Source organism: Salarias fasciatus, chromosome 22 (genome assembly GCF_902148845.1).
Source record: "Salarias fasciatus chromosome 22, fSalaFa1.1, whole genome shotgun sequence".
Lineage (NCBI taxonomy): Eukaryota > Metazoa > Chordata > Actinopteri > Blenniiformes > Blenniidae > Salarias > Salarias fasciatus.
In genome coordinates this window covers 25,155,941-25,172,321 of record NC_043765.1, presented here as the reverse complement: position 1 = coordinate 25,172,321, position 16,381 = coordinate 25,155,941, and the positions used below count along the sequence as shown (strand labels likewise).

General features: G+C 42.5%; 1 non-coding gene across 1 annotated transcript; it reads right to left on the bottom strand.

Moving 5' to 3' along the window:
• Positions 1 to 8,500: 8,500 nt before the first annotated feature.
• On the bottom strand, positions 8,501 to 8,572 carry trnag-ucc (transfer RNA glycine (anticodon UCC)). The gene has a single exon. It is a non-coding gene; the product is annotated as a tRNA-Gly (tRNA).
• Between the last annotated feature and the right edge of the window lie 7,809 nt (positions 8,573 to 16,381).

The window sequence follows — 16,381 nt, the reverse complement described above, 5'->3', positions numbered from 1 at the left end:
AACATTTTGCCTTAATTTAACAGGGAACCAGGGCAAGGAATCGAGAGATATGTTTGTCATGTCTGACTCCAGTAATGAGACAAGCATAATCATTTAAATCAGCTTCAGACAGTGTGTTGAGCTCTGATACCTGAAGGAAGTGTATTGCAATAGTTGTGTGAAGACAACATTATCTGAGCTGTTTTCATGAGCTGAAAAGACGAACGTGTGCACATACAAAAAAAAGAAAAAAAAAACTGTAATTTTCAAGCTTGCACACTTTAAGGAAGCAGTGATGTTGAATCCCTCTCGTTCTTAACTACTGTGCTCGTGCATGGTAAGGGTTATTTGCGTTCAGAAATGCCTCCAATTGACCCAGATATGGCAGCAACAATCCCTTTAAAAGTTGTGAGTGGGTTGTTTCCCCTCATCGAAATCATGGCAAAGAGGACAAAGAAGAGAAATTGAGTCAAACCAAAATATGCTCTTTGGAACACGAAATGCAGGCGTGACCAACAACAGAAAAAATGCTTTATGGAAGAAGGAAATGACCACTGTAATCTCTGTAGATCACCCTCAGAAATGAAAGAGGAATGGTTTGATCTGAAACGTGGAATGAAAAAATGCGCTACATATGCTAAATGTTTGCGACGGGAGGACAAAGAACATGGGAACTCGTATTGCCGGCATCATCGAGGACACAGCAGTAAGTGGCATTATCCCTGGTGGAGATGCAAACCAGCTGTAATACCGACCAGTCACACTGCAGCTACAAAAACAAAGAAAAAATAAAGCTGCATTGAGATGTTTCATAAACATTTATTTATGCAATTTAACTTGAGAATTTGAATTAAACTAAACATGGCAATGTTTCCTCAATAATTCAGAAACTGAAACCAGTCCCACCTGCCCTAAGGAGCCAGAGGAGGAGGCAGTGGAAGACAGTATTTTATCTGAAATTGTTACATCTACCTATGAAGCCACTGCAATATTAAAGCTGCAGGTCAAAGGGAAGAACACACAGTGGCTAAACTCCTAATAGAAAACACCTGGGACTGTATCTGACAAAACAGGCACTGTACCAGCAACTCAGCATCACCAACTGATTGTCAAGCAAAATACTGGTAGGGAAACAATCCCAATGTGATCAACAAATCTAAACATCCGAAAATGCTTGTGCTGCTTATGAGTGTACTGTTTTAAATGCCTTTGAAATGGAGTTGTAATTTGGTTCAGGCTTTAGCTGTTATTGCGCTGACAGACATGTCTTCAGCTGACTCGTCACACCTTGAATTTGTGGACTTGATTCCAATATATTTTCTGTGTTTTATCTGAGACGTTGAATTTTGTTAAAGCTATCTACCTTGTTGTGCTATTCATTTATTTTTGGACTGAATTTAAGATTTATTTACCCTCAGGATCTGATAGATATACAGTTTAATCCCGACTGTGGAAACAGCAGGTTTGTTGTGAACCTCATTGCACCTGGTGAAACTACAACAGTGTGAAATGATCCCGGGAGGGGATAGTACAAGTTGATCATTCCAAGCTCTACATCGACGCGGCTTCAACTTCAGCCAAACTACCAAAGTAAATATTAATATGCACAAAGCCAATAGTGAATAAATGTACACAGGAAAGAGGTTAACAGTTGAAACAAGACGATTCATAAGCAAGAGATCCATAGTCTGACGGTGCCAGGAAGGAAAGATCTTCTTTGACTCTATACTGCACTTTGGTGGTATGAGTCCATTGCAGGTGCTCAGGCTGCTGACCAGGACATCATGGAGGTTCTGGGAGACACTGCTCAGGATGGACCTCAGTTTGGACTGGATTCTCCTCTCTGAGACCACCTGTGCAGACCCCCAACACTTCACTGGCCCTTCTGATGAGTTTGTTGAGTCTGTTGGTGTCAGCCACCCTCAGCCTGCTGTCCCAGCATGCAACAGCAAAGAGGATAGCCCACTCCACCACAGACTTCAGTATTGTGAGGCAGATGTTGAAGGACTCAGGCACCTCTAAAAAGAAAGCCGGCTTTGACCCTACCTTTAAATGTGCTTGATGCATTCTTCAGCCAGTCCAGTTTGTGTTCATATGTACCCACACATACTTATTGCCTTAACAATGACCACACAGGCCTCCTGGATGGAAACACAGGTTCCTTGGTCTTTTACACTGCCAGTCTTGGTCACATGGAGCTGCAGATAGTTCTGCACTCCACTCACTGACCCGCCCAGCTACTGCTGAGTTATCTGAAAACGTCTAGAGATGGAAAGGCCCAGTGCAGTGGCTGCAGTGTGTTGGATTGAGGGAGAAAAGAAAGGGAGAGAGGACAACTGAGGGGCCCTGATGTTGCTGACCACTCTTCCTGACACACAGGTGCATGTACTGCCAGTCAGGTAGTCTGCGTCTACATGAAAGGATGTCAGGTTCTCGCCCATCAGAGCAGGTCTGACGGTGCTAAATATACTGGAAAAGTGAAAAAAGATGTGGTTGAGCAGAAGGATGATGGTGTCCTCCATCCCAAGTCACAGCTGGTAGGCAAGCTGGAGGCGGTCAAGGTGAGGCGTGTCGAGATGCCGAAGTTCCTCCAGGATGAGTCTCTCCAGGGTCGTCATGATGAACCACTGTGGGTGTTACAGAGTAGCACGACCCTTTCTGCTCACCCTTCTCAGTGCAATCCCCATCAGCCCGGATCATCTGAAAACCAGCGACAGTAATGCTTTCGATGGAACATCAGACTACAGCCATGTTTCAGTGAAGCACATTAAGCTACACTCCCAGTACTCCCTGTAATTCCAGGCCAGTGTCGTCAGCCCGTCCGTCTTTCTAGCCAGCGATCTCACATTCCCCGAGGTGACAGATGAAACTCCTGCTCCTTTCCAAACCTAACTCTGTTAGAGCAACACATCTCTCTTTTCCACTGCTTCGTTCCCACTCTGCAGGCCCATGCCTCTTCCTCTGAACCTCCTCTGGGGGGTCTGGAGCTTTCGCAGTGTTGTGTGAGTACAGAGCAATCAGCTGTTTCCTGAAATAAGTAAACCGGCCGGTGACCTGATAGAAACTGCATGTTAGACAGAGCAGAGTAAAAACGTCCAACACAATAGAAAGAAGCCAGTGTGATGAACAGAAGCTTAAAGATAGTAAAGAGTGAATTAAAAGAAGGAACAAACACAACAGGAAGCACGTATCTTGCACATGCACACTACCACATATTAATAAGCAGACTGAGCTATGGTCTGCTTCTTTATGCAAACTTGAACCTGTTTGAAACACTGACAATGTTCATACTGAAAATAACTTTCTGATTGTATTATGCTTTATCATGACAGTGTTTTTCTCTGTCTTCTTTATGATGGACAGTCTATGAATTCTTACTTGGCTCCCACTGAAGAGGATGGATAGAAACCTGACTCTGACAGATGATTTCAGCAGTTATGTTGGTTTCCAGCATGGCATTTTTTTTTCCCCCACTGAGCACAAAGCTAAAGATGAATTATTCCTTTTCAATTGTGATTCAATTTCTTGATTAAAATCAAGCTTTTCCTCACAATGACACTATTCCGGTGCTTATCATTTTACAAGAGGCTGGGCTGCCTGTACAAGTTCTATTCTTTCAAATTCCTATATCATTTACCTTTTATGGCAAAACACTACAAAAAAAGTAGAAATTCAGTGGTTTGTGACCAATATGCCCGAAAAAAAAAAAAAAAAAAAAAGTTTTCTGGTCCAGTGACAGGTTAATGCAGTCAGTTGTTTCTGATAACCTCTGACACCACAGAAGCAGTTCAGGGGTGAAAACAGCTGAAGAAAACACGCAAAGGAAGAAAAATCATCTGACCTCGTAAAAAAAAAAAAAAAAAAAAAAAAAAAAAAACCTACCACCAAGTCAGAAGCAGTGGGTCCGAACCATAATGAGGTTGCTGTATTTCATCCAAAGTGGCTGAGAGGAGCATCAGCATGCAGCGGAGCCTGGAGGGAACGAAGCCTATCTGTTCTCCTAATACAAACATGATGGGATCTGTTTGGCCACAGATTGCTCCAGGCGATGGAATACCAATCGGTCTGCACACACATTTTGCACACATGCATTCCCCCTGGGGTGGCGTTGAAAATAGCACGCAAGGGCAAACAAAGTTGCCATTTTTGTAGGTGGGGGCACAGCGCATATTTGTAATGCTAACACACGCAACGGACTAATGGCATGTGAAAGCTCTTTGGAACACGCTTTGCATTTCAGCTCCGAGGGTCACCGCGGACCCCCGGAGAACCGCCGACTCTCCCGGAGTTCTTTAACTCCTATTGACAAGCTAATGAAACCCGCAGGGAGGGCGCCAACAAATGCACCAGCAAACACACACGAATAAAGGACACGTGTGCGTTCAGGGATTCACATGACGCGCACACACCCCAGCTCGTTCACGCGGTGGAAACATCACTGCGGTGCAGTGGAGGCTCTGTGACGAACCCAAATTGGCCTTTGAATATGCAAATGTTTCAGCTGGAAGCAATTTAGATAGGAGGGCAGCATTAATGTTAAGTACCTCATCCTCCAACCACGCAGCCGTGCTCGCAGTGACAATTACACTTATCACACAGTCTTTACGCCACATATGATCGCTGACAGCCACGCTGGCACAGCTCCCCCATTCAGACCTGTCAGACTGACAACGCTCGCCGTGGAACACTTGGCTAAATGAGCCTAAGTGGATGAGAGATGCAACAGAAGCGGAGGAACAATGATCCTTTTCCAGCGTGATTATCCTGGATGAGGTTTCAGAGCGGAGAACACGTGGCGCTGTCTGCGCAAGTATCAGCTCTGTCGGTATCAAATCAATACATCACCACAGCGATACAGCCGTGACAGGACACTGATGCAAAATGTGCAACGTAACTGAAATACTGAGCTTTTTTTTTTTTTTGCAGCATTGTCTCTTTTTTTGTTGCATTATGTTGCCTACTAAAAGCCTCAAACTGTGTTCATAATTTATGAAGCTGCGGTCATCAAACACACAGATCTGACGTAAAATATGGAGCCGGTCTGGAAATAATGCCTGACTCTCAAGATGCACCGCTCTGTGCACACGTCTTTCACACTTTAGACATGTCACATTAGAAAGATCACCTTTATTCTATTAAATAAAGGTGATCTCTTTTTTTTCTGAAAAAAAAAAAAAGACGGAGCGTCGTAATTGGCTGCCTGGGCGTCTTTAAAACCATGCTAAACAATTTCACTGTAACTTGTAACTTCGGTAACCTGTTGCGATGACAATAAAGACTATTCTGACTATTCACCTAGCCTATATGCCAGTGGGTATTAAACCTGTGTTTTTCCTGGAAAAACCAACATTTCCTCTAAAATTGAGTTTACATGACATTTCACATAAAAAAGGAATTTTTTTTTTTTAGCAATTTTGTTTTGAAAAAGTTTTACATATACAAAATAGTCTATTATGGTGTAGTTAGTGTGTAGGGCCATTACTGGGTGATGTTTCTTTTTTTTTTTGGAAAAAAAAGTTTATTGATATTTGCAGCTTCACATTCTTCACTCGTACACATTCTGTTTCAATGCAAAGAAAAAGCTTCAAGAACAGCTTCACTATACGGTAGAGCAAATAATAAAATAAAAAACAAATATATAACCAAAAATAAACAGTTTTTGGCAAAATAGTCATGAAAGTGTGTTCACAAATAGCACTTTGATAAAGTTAACACAAATATTATGGTACCCAGTTCAACCTAAATTCTCGTTACTAGTACTTATAACCCTCATACTAAATTTAAGTGTTTTATCAGTGGATTCCATCTCTTTTTGAATAATTCAGTGTTAAAATTCAACTGTGCAGTAATTTTTTCCATCATATATACTTTTGTAATCCTCTCTTTCCATTGGTTCACAGTAGGAGGAGATGATTTGCACCATAAAACTGTTCTCATTTTTTTGCCACCAGAACCATTATATTTAGAAGGTAGTCCTCATCCTTATTTAAAACGTTTACAGGGAGTACTCCAAACATAAAGATCAGCGGGTCGAGCTCGATATAAATTTGAAATAATTTTGAAATTTCCCCCCGATTCCCTCCCAAAATCTTTTCAGTTTTGGACAGTCCCAAAAAATGTGTGTATGATCCCCAATATGTCCACATTGCCTCCAGCACAAATTTGTTTTTGTCTTGTCAAATTTAGAAGTTAAAAAAGGCGTTTTAAAGTATCTCTGGGTGATGTTTCTTTTGGTTATAAAACCACACACAGAGAACAACCCACGAAAACACAGAGAGTCAGACCATTTTCAAAGAATTCTACCTTGGGAACCAAACGTTACTGTTGTCATTTAAACTGACCCCCCCAAAATGCAACTGAAGTTCCCCATTTTCACTTGAATCCGCTGTCGCGTAAATGGGGCCAAAGGCCAGCCAGAGGAGAGTTGGGAGGGTGGGGGCTGGGTTGGGGGCTGGGGTGGGAGGGTGGGTGTTCGGGCTTCGATGCCGCCCACGATGCTACCATGACCTCATACGGACACAGCCAGAAAGAAGACGGACAAATGGACTGATGAAGACTACCGAAGATGTAATTGATTGTCTTGATTTTCAATTAACATTTTTAATTCTTACTTCATTAAAAGTATAAATTACTTTATTCAACATCAAAGAATCATTTCATCCCCATTAAAGTTTGCTTTTATTTCGCACGGTGCAGTACCTGCTCCTCTGACGCTCACCATACAACGCTGACTTGCTGTGATAAGTGAGGCTCAACAGCCTGTTCTCCACATAAGAGTGGGAAACATTTCATAAGGAGCATGTATAGACATAATTAGAGCTGAAAGATTATGTAAATAAGACTGTTGTCGTACTGGCACAGAAATGAAGAAGAAGAAGAAGAAGAAGAAGAAAAAAGACGGTCCCTGGTCGGGGCTTCCAACATCTGCGCGCACACACACACACACACACACACACACACACACACACACACACTATTCCTCCGAAGGGACGGGATAATTGGCTGCTGAGCGAGAGCCCCCTTCAGCTCCTCATTAGCAGTGCTGGTCGAATCCAGTGTGTGTGTGTGCGTGTATGTGTGTGTGCGTGTACGTGTGTGCGCACGTCTGAGCAGCGCGCGCCACACGTGTGTTTGATTGAAATGCACGTCACATCACATTCGCGCGCATCACTGATCGCCTTCTTTGATGCTCTCCCACAGTGCCATGTTGCATCGCAGCCCCTCATGCGATGGAGTACAGCTCTACCGAGCGCAGCCGTGCGCTCGTGCACCCAAACATGCGCACGTCTACACTGTCATTACGCGGTCAAGTTCAGCGCTGTCGTTGTGTGTTTCTATTCACCCTGCGAGAGGGGATAATTTGGGGTAATCTTACAGCATTAGGAAGCCCCGTGGTTAACAGGAGAGCTCTCCTCTGTACTGCAGCCCACACTGCAGATTAACTCACCAACTCTTTTCCTTTTTTTTTTTTTTTTTTTTTTTAAATCTTCTTGCAAAACAAAACGCCTTCCTGCACACTGATACAGAATTCTCTGCTCTCCCCCACACATCAGGATTTCAAAAGAGAAACACTACTTTTCAAAAGTCTTGCTTTAGATAAACTCTTCTATTCAAGCAGATTGTGAAGAGATGTCAAGTGTTTCTTTTGATGCATTTATTTTAATGTTTTGTGCTTCTTAGTCTGAGAGGAAAAGCCGAGCAAATAAAATACCAGCATTTAACATTTGATGCTCTGGAATTGGCTTTGAATTACGTCGAGGATGGCTTAATAAGGAGAAGAAAATGCTTTGAAGCTGGAAACTTGGATGCGGTGTGAATAATGGGGGAACATGGAGCTGCGGAGAGCTGGAGAGTTACCAGATGCTGCCGGCCTGGTGCCAAACACGCATGGCAGGATGAATGGAGCCGAGGATTATTCATTGATTCCTCGGGTTGTGCGACGTCAAGGGCACCACCGAAGTTATTTGTTATATGTCAAACTGCAAACAGGATGCAGTTTGTAGCCGTGGACTACAGTTAAAAAAAAAAGAAAAAAAAAACAACCAGTTTTGACCTTTCAGGAAAAGAGTCATCCAGTGAGTCTGAATCATATGCTGCCTTGAACTGTTGAATAAGAACGAAGGTGCCACTCTGGCTCAAGGGCAAACAGCTCATCGTTTATCAGAATGTGCTAAATTGTTCCTCCTGCATTCGTAACTTGGGGCTAATAATGGCTGGAGTTTAAGGGTTGGAGGTGCAGTCAACAGAGAGTTCCAGACTTCTCTACGACAATGAACCACAACTGAGGTCCAATCAAGTGGATTTATGTGAGTTTGGTTGTTGTTCTGTCTCTATTCTATCTTTTCTTTCCTTTCTGTCCAGCAACTCTGACCAGAACAGCAGAAAGTCTCCCGAGTCTGGTTCTGCAGGTTACTTCATGTTAAAAGGGTGTCTTTGCTTTCGACAACCATCCTGTTCCTGTTCATCTGTATTTAATGCATTATAGATACTTTTCAAAATCCCGAGAGAGCTTACAACACCCTGCGATGGCCGGGAATTGAACCCGGGTCAACTGCTTGGAAGGCAGCTACGCTCACCACTATACCACCATCGCTATAAACCTGCTCATCTGGAAGCATTGAAATACTGAAATAATGACATTTTATTTGTCACTGTAGAAATTAATTGGAGGGTTTCTACAAATCTTTCAAATAATTCTTCTTCTTTTATTTTTTGGTTTTTCCTGAATTTACAGTTCAATTCATAATCCGTGATGCCAGTTGGAACCTTCTATGCCGCAATACTTTACCATTAAAAAAAAAAAAACTGATACAGATGCAGTTTTTATGGGAAATTATTGGTGTGGCGATGGAAGAATGGATGGCTGGATACATTTCTCTTCATGACAGATCTGTGTTTTGTTCTGTCTTTGAAAACATTCAAACAACATTCAGCAATCCAAGAATAGCCTAATAAATTGCATTCTTATGTAAACCAAAGTTCTAAATTGTATTAACGGTACATCGAATGATCATGGGGGATACTCATATTTAGTTCTAAGTTGAGCAAACAGCTACCACTATCCATCATACGAATGACTTTCAGTTTAAGTGTTGTGATCAGAGGTAATATTCTCTCACAGAGTGCTTGAGTCATCCATTATAATAAGAAATGAACCATTCTTAAAGCACCTTCTCGACAATATTACTGACTGATCGTGTTATAGTCATTGCAATTATATTGTAAGATGAATCCTCTGGTGTTCTAAAAACTGGAACTTTAATTGTTTAAGTAATGCAAAACCAAAACCGACATTTTAAACAATGATATTGTTCTTTAACCTAAGAACCATGACTTCATCGTATCTTGGGAACTCTGAAAGTTCTCAACACTGACCTTCAAGACAGTAATAATATTATATGATGATTCAAACTCTTGCACATGGGAGCTATCAAAGATGAGGAATATTAGGCCAGAGTGATACTCTGAACTCATACAGTACATTACAGTGATATTATGGAACCCGGTTACCTACAGCTGGAACTATAAACTTCATAAGAGAGCAAACCACTGTGGAAAAAAGAAATGTCTTTTCAGATATTACCCTCAGTATCATGGTAATAATATATGTATGCTATGCATTATAATGTACCTTGCCATTTCTGTTGCGATTTATTGGGTCTTTGCTGGCGCATACATGGCCCTCATGTTTCATGGACCAAGTCTACTGGCGCTCCTGAGCGTAAACAGAGGTACAGCTCCTGGTGTGCAGGTTTGGTTTCACCGTGTCCTAGTAGTCCTGGTTTCAACTTCTCGTGCATGTCTAATGGGTAATTGGGTTGCATTTTCTGTGGATGTTTCTGAAACTGAAGGTTTTATAGTGGGCCTACTGCTGAATCCCAGCCTGGAGGACCAGGGGATCACTCTTTGTCTGCTCTCTGCCCTTTGACCTGTTCAGCACAGCTGACCCTGCCAGGAGTACTTGACTCCGCCGTGCAGCGTCTGGTATTCCTAAGCGCTCACCAGGCTAAACATATTTTAACTTCTGAAATCAGACGAGAGGGGACAGTTTTAGGGTGTTATGGCTCTGAGCGTCAGACTGGTGTAAGATCACCAGGTTAACTGAAGATCGCTTGAAGCAGCATCATTTTCTGGATGCCCAGTATTCCTCTCACAATAAAACTGGACTGTGTCCTGAGTACCGTGAGGATTTCATGTCAAAGACTTATTCCAAAGCACTGCTAAATCAGTCATCCTACTTGCATGTCATTTCAGTTATTAAGTCACAGTAAAAATGAGGCATAGTTAGTTATTCCTACTCTGATTACAGTATGTTTTAAATAGGGATGAGCGAGTACACTACTATCTGTATCTGTATCTGTATCTGTTTACCCATCCAAATGATCTGTATCCGTATCTGTACTTGGAGGGGGCGTGGTATAAACCGGAAGTGGGCGTGGTTTAACTGGAAACGGGCTGGGGCAGAAATTGATGCACTATTTTAAGTCTGAAATTGATATGAATTGCTCAGAAGTTGCTATATTGATTCTTCATTTGAAAACTATTTACAGAACAGTCTCAATGATACAATGTACAGATTTGTTTTTTTTTTTATTTTAGTCCTTACATGAATATTTTTAAAGTTATATAAATGATTATTTATTCACACAAAAGCCTCAGAAATAAAATTTGAATATTTTTGGTCACAATAGCAAAGGAACTATTTACAGAACAAGTATTTTTTTATTGAGTCAGAACATGAATATTTTAATTGTATGAATGCCTCCCCCCATGATCCCCACCGGAATCTCCCCGGCGTCCAGGGAAACCTCTCATCCCCCCTGCTGAGCTTCCTGGTCGCGTCCGAGGCTGCAGTGTCATGGACACGACCGGGACGTGGACCTCGGTCCAGTTATCATCTCTCTCCCACAGATCACACCCTCCCAGTGGAGCACAAGCCCAAATTACTAAGAAAAAGAAGAGAAAAAAGGGGGAAAAAAATGCAGGGAAAACGAAACTTAAAAACCCGGAAAAAAAAAAAAAAAACCTGAGCGTGCACAATCGCCCGACGTTTCAACTTTATAAGGTTTTCCTCAGGCACAATGCAGCTACAAATAAATAAAATACAGCATTTTTAATTTATCAGCTCCGATTGGCTTCTCTGACAAGGATCCTGTCGTCTCGGTGGAGCACGGAGCAGAATGAAGGACCAATGAGGATCTCCCATCAGCACGAGGACGAATATATTTTCACAACTGTATTTTGAACATTTGTCCTATGATATTATATTGTATGTATGCATAATGTGATGACATGATTTTGAAACCTAAATCATGTATCCTCATAGTCTTGCTGTGTGGTAGTAGTATTGAAACTTAATTTCTGAGCTAATATAAGTTTCTGAACTGTGATCATACTGTTTTGTCATGAACAGATTTCATTTTGACACGTGAATAATGATGATATTGTGAGTATCAATTCCCTGGCCTGCAACTGAACTTTAGCAATTAGCTTTGAGAGTCACCATCAAGCTCCTGATTCAACCAATTTCCCAAGGACGAGCTGGAGAAAAACTGAGCTTCCTCTAATCTCAGGCTTAGCCCTGCGCTAAGTGCTGATTGTCACCAAGTTCTTTTGAAAATCTGAGCACCGATGGCTGATTTTGATCAGCTTGGCCGCACAGCTTTCTTTGAAAGCAGACCAAATACAAGCACAGTCAGAGTACTTGAGAATCTGAGGTGCTTTGCCGCGACCCCTTCCATTTACTTCGGCTTCTACGCTCTCTGAACAGAATAGAGCAGACAGTTTGTACAGACACATTGTCCAGAGCCTCTTTTGGCAACTAGAAAAGAGACAAGAAGACAGGGGCGGCCGTCTCTGTCAGTTATGGCCCCGTGTGCACAGCCGCCGAAATATTCCCTGACAAACGCCAATATTAAGCGCCGCCGAGACAGACAGAGGGAGAACACGATTTTTATTCTCGCTATCTAACAAACCCATCCAAAGGCCAACAAAGCTATCTGTCCTTTTGAGTCACCGAGGCAGCACAAAAGTAACATCCTTGCTATTTCCAAGAAAGAGAAAAAACTTTCAGCACCCCCAGGCTAGTGACTCATGGCAGCTATTCAGCTTGCAATGTATACCACACGAAGCGATTAAGTCTTTTGTGGAGAGAAAAAAAAAAAAGGATATTATACAGTATTTTAACAGCTCAGGTCATGTCATGAACGACACTTTCCTGAAAGTGATTCAAATGAGTTTTTCTCTTGCAATTCTGAGATAGTCGGTGAGGTGACAGAAGCAAGCGCGACCAGATACGGATGCAGGAAGCGGCGGGACGTCACGTCGTTCCCCCCCCCCCCCCCCCGGAATCTGTTCTCCAGATACCGGAGCTGAGCCGATTGGTATTCCTGCTGCGCTCTGCTAAAGACGAGAGAACAACAATGTTTGCTGTTGTCGGGAGGTGTTAATCCTCAAATAGCAGATATAGCTAAAGCTGAATGACGCGGGGATATTAAAGTTCACTTGCTGAATCCCAAACACCAGACCACAGATCTTTCCCTGATACGCCTGTTCTTGAGCCAAGTCCGTCTGCCACGTATCGCTGATGTTAGCTTTAAATCGGCGGCTGTACAAACATGCAGACCCGCACTCAGACTTACCGATTAGTTCCCTCAATGTCACAAGTTTGAATCTTTCAAAAGGATTTGCTTTGAAAAGGTGAATGCAGCATGTCTGGACCAAAATCAGCAAATGGAAAAGTCCAAGTTGTGTGCCTACGACCTGCTTTTTTTAACGCTGCACCATGCGGAGATGTTCCGACAACTCGGAGCAGCAGATTGTGCTCGGGCCACAGATGTCACTGCGGAGGATGCCCTGCTACTGCTGTGTGCCCTTGAAAAGACAATTAGCTCCCACCAGCCCCTTCTCTACTTCCTTTTAAGGGCGATGCTGTGCCGCCACAGTCGGCTGTGTGTCCCGTGCTCAACAGTCCTGAGTTGCATCTTTTTTCAAATAGCATTTGAATTTTTTCCTACATTGTAGATTAGAGCAGAGTCTGGTGCATGGCTCAAACGGAATGTGTTTATTTCTTTGATAATAAATGCATGATTTGGAGCAAATGAACCCATGAGTCTACGCTCTGTCTCGTGTTATTCTGAGTCTTGTTTCAGGCTGCTAGACTTCCCCTCCTACTGACTGATTGCTGTTTCCTGCCCTGATGTCTTTCACCTCTGCCTAAGAGTGTGATGGTCTCCACCTGGTGCCTTTTATATATGTATTTGTTGTCTTCCATGCGTTGGTTCATTTGTGTCTTCTGCACTGCTCGCTCTGCAGAGCCTCAGGCCGTGTTCTGTCCGTTTGGACTACACTGAATCAATGGTTTGGTCTGGATAAATCCTTCAGGTAGCTAGCTCTGATTCCTTTTCAGAACTTCTGTGGATTAACACCTTTAAGATAGCAATCCAATATGTGTGGATCTGGCTACATTACCTCACGATTTATGAGTACGGTATAAAAGCTCCATTCCATTGCACTAAAATGTTTAGATGTGACTCCAGGAGCTCAACTCCATCACGTCTTTATGGCCCCATTTCTATGACAATACTGAACAGTACCTATGTTTACATCCTTTGTGGTGCTGTCATGCATTTTATTCTTCAATCTGTGTTAAATGACAGTTAAATAGGCGCTTATTATGATCAGTAGTGTATAAAACCAACAAGCGCCCTCTACACGTGTATTTGTAATGCGATGACTTATTTTTAGTTGAATACCCATTTCGGGTATGACACAGCCACAAAACATAAATGTTTAATGATTACTAAGCAGTGGAAATCCTCATTTAAGGACACCTCGTCATGCTTTACAGCTGGATTTGGAACGCCCCACATCACATGCCGCTGACAAATAAGCAAACAAATACTGCGAGCCGGACGTGTTGGCGGTGGTGGGAATCTTCACATTCCAGTGGGTCGGGAGCCTTTGTTCTCGTCAGGCAATATTGTACAGCTCTAAAGCACTTAATCCTGACATTTCAGAAGTGTGTTAACCACCTGGCCATTTCATAGCTTAAAGCTGCAGGCTCAGCGTTGGTGATTATGTCCTGAAAAGATGCTGTTTTTAGCACGAAAACACTATGAACCACTACCCACTGGCTGAGATGTGCTTAATTTCCTTTTCACATTACAGGATCAACAAATAAACCAGTCCTCTTGCTTGCTGATTTATTTATTTATTTATTTTAAGTACCAAGAAGCCTGCACAGCCCTGATCAATAATGTGAGCAAAATCCGGCCTAATTATGGCCATTTTACGCTCTGATGCTGTAAGATAATATTGTATTGATTGTTTTTTAGCCTCAAATGGAAATTAAAGTGGGAAAGTAGAACTTTCTCTCCTTACTGGTTAACCCTCATTAATGTGAATCAGTGAAGCGGATCGGTAAAATGACGAGGTCAGCGTTATTTAAATGAGAATAAAAGTTACCTGCGTGTTTGGAATTAGCATTTCTGACTTCCACCCAAAACCTCCAAAGTAAGCACAAACAGCTGTTGTGGAGAAAAGTTGATCTTTGCTGTTAGAATGAAAAACAAGAAGTGGGAGAAAGTATTCAGGATGAAATGGGGGAAATATGTCAAAAGCTGCTGGATTGTTGGCAGCTCACACCTGAAGCAATGACTGTATGCCGTCTCCTTTGCTGAGTCACAGATTTTAGCCAAATTCAAAAGGAGGAGACTCCCGATGTTTACGCAATGCCACCAGTAACGGTCAACAGCAAGTTTATTCATTCCCAAGCAGGAGCATTAAGCCTGCTAATGACCACAGTTCAATGACCGGACAGTTCTTGATCACTTCATGCAATGGTAACATGTCTACATCTACTCCCTGAAATCTAGACACCCAGATGATCCAGTGGAAAATCCTACATCAGCTGCATTTTTTAAGGATGAAGTTGCTTAAAAGCCAGAAATACCTAGCCTCGTAAACCAGACGCGCCCACTCCTCATCCACATTTGGATTTTGGAGTTGGGCTTAGTCTGGATAGGAGCCCATAGAAACTTCTTGCAGGAGGTGTCGGTTACTCCTTTGACTGACAACGTACAGCCAATCAGCGCTTCAAAACAAATACGTCATCAATATGCGTTTGCTTCTCTAAGGGTTAGCATTAGCTCATTAGCTCTAGCTTCCCTACATCCAAAGACACGCGAAAACGTCTTTTCCTGTTAGAAACTCACCAAGCGCAGACTCTTGCTCTTGCTTGATTGTTGTAATACTTAGTATTTTGGCTGTAACTTTACTTATTGCAGCTTTCAGACGATGGTTAAAGTTAAAGTCCGTAATCTCCGCTACACGCAGTGATGGTGTCACTTCCGAATTTAGCCACCGGAATTCGTCAAAAAAATTTGAAAACAAAAAGCGGCAACGCTGATTGCCTCAGCTGTTTCACGACCGAGTCGAATCCCCTTCTTTGGCCTCGTGCCCAGACTGAGCCCAACTCCAAAATCCAAACACGGATGAGGAGTGGGCGGGGGTGGTTTAGGAGGCAAAGATATACCAACCATCTTTAAAATGTTGGACCCGTTTAGACTATAATTTTTTTAAAGTGAAAAAAGAGAAACGTTTGCTTTGAGGGTCTGTTTACCCCACAACCATGATTGGAGCAACTGAGGACAACGGAGCAGAAAATGAATCTTTTCTGAAGGTCTTTTCTTTGGGGAAAATTAGTTATTTTTGCATTTCTGTTTCAGAGAAATTTTGCATTTGCACAGCATTGCTTTGAAAACAATGTTTGTTCCCACAGAAAGAGCAGAAGCTCTGAAACCAATGTATTTTTGAAGTTGGGGCAATATTGGGTCCTGTTGGCTGACGGACAGGCAACCCGTCTGGATGCACCATGCCTGTCCCCTATTGTCAGCTGTGATTGGTTCCAGCCCCCCTGGGGACCCTTGAGTGGTTACAGAAGATTTTTTTTGATGGATGGTTGTCAATTTTTTAAAGTGAAAGTCACAAACAGAGAACTATTCTTGTCAATAATTGAAGTGCATTCATCACACCTGCTTTAAACAAGGTAGGGTTGCGGGGAGCTAGTGCCAACACCGGGCGGAGGGAGGGTACGCCTTGTGAAGATAATTACAGTAGTCCATCACAGTCCTCAGTTGGTGGGATGCAGCAAAAAGAAAGGAAAACTGTAAAAAGACGGACCTGCCTTGTCGACCGAAACACAGATTTTGCCGCAGGAGGGAGGATTTTCACTGGACTCTGTATTGTTTGGTTCCTATGTCATTCCATGAAAAAAGGTGGTTATATTTTGATTTTTGACTGTTTATCTCAACCAAATAATTCATCCATTATTTCTTATCTATTTTTGGAACTGGTCAAGAGCTGCTATTATTGACTGTAAATATCCAACAAACCATTTTCT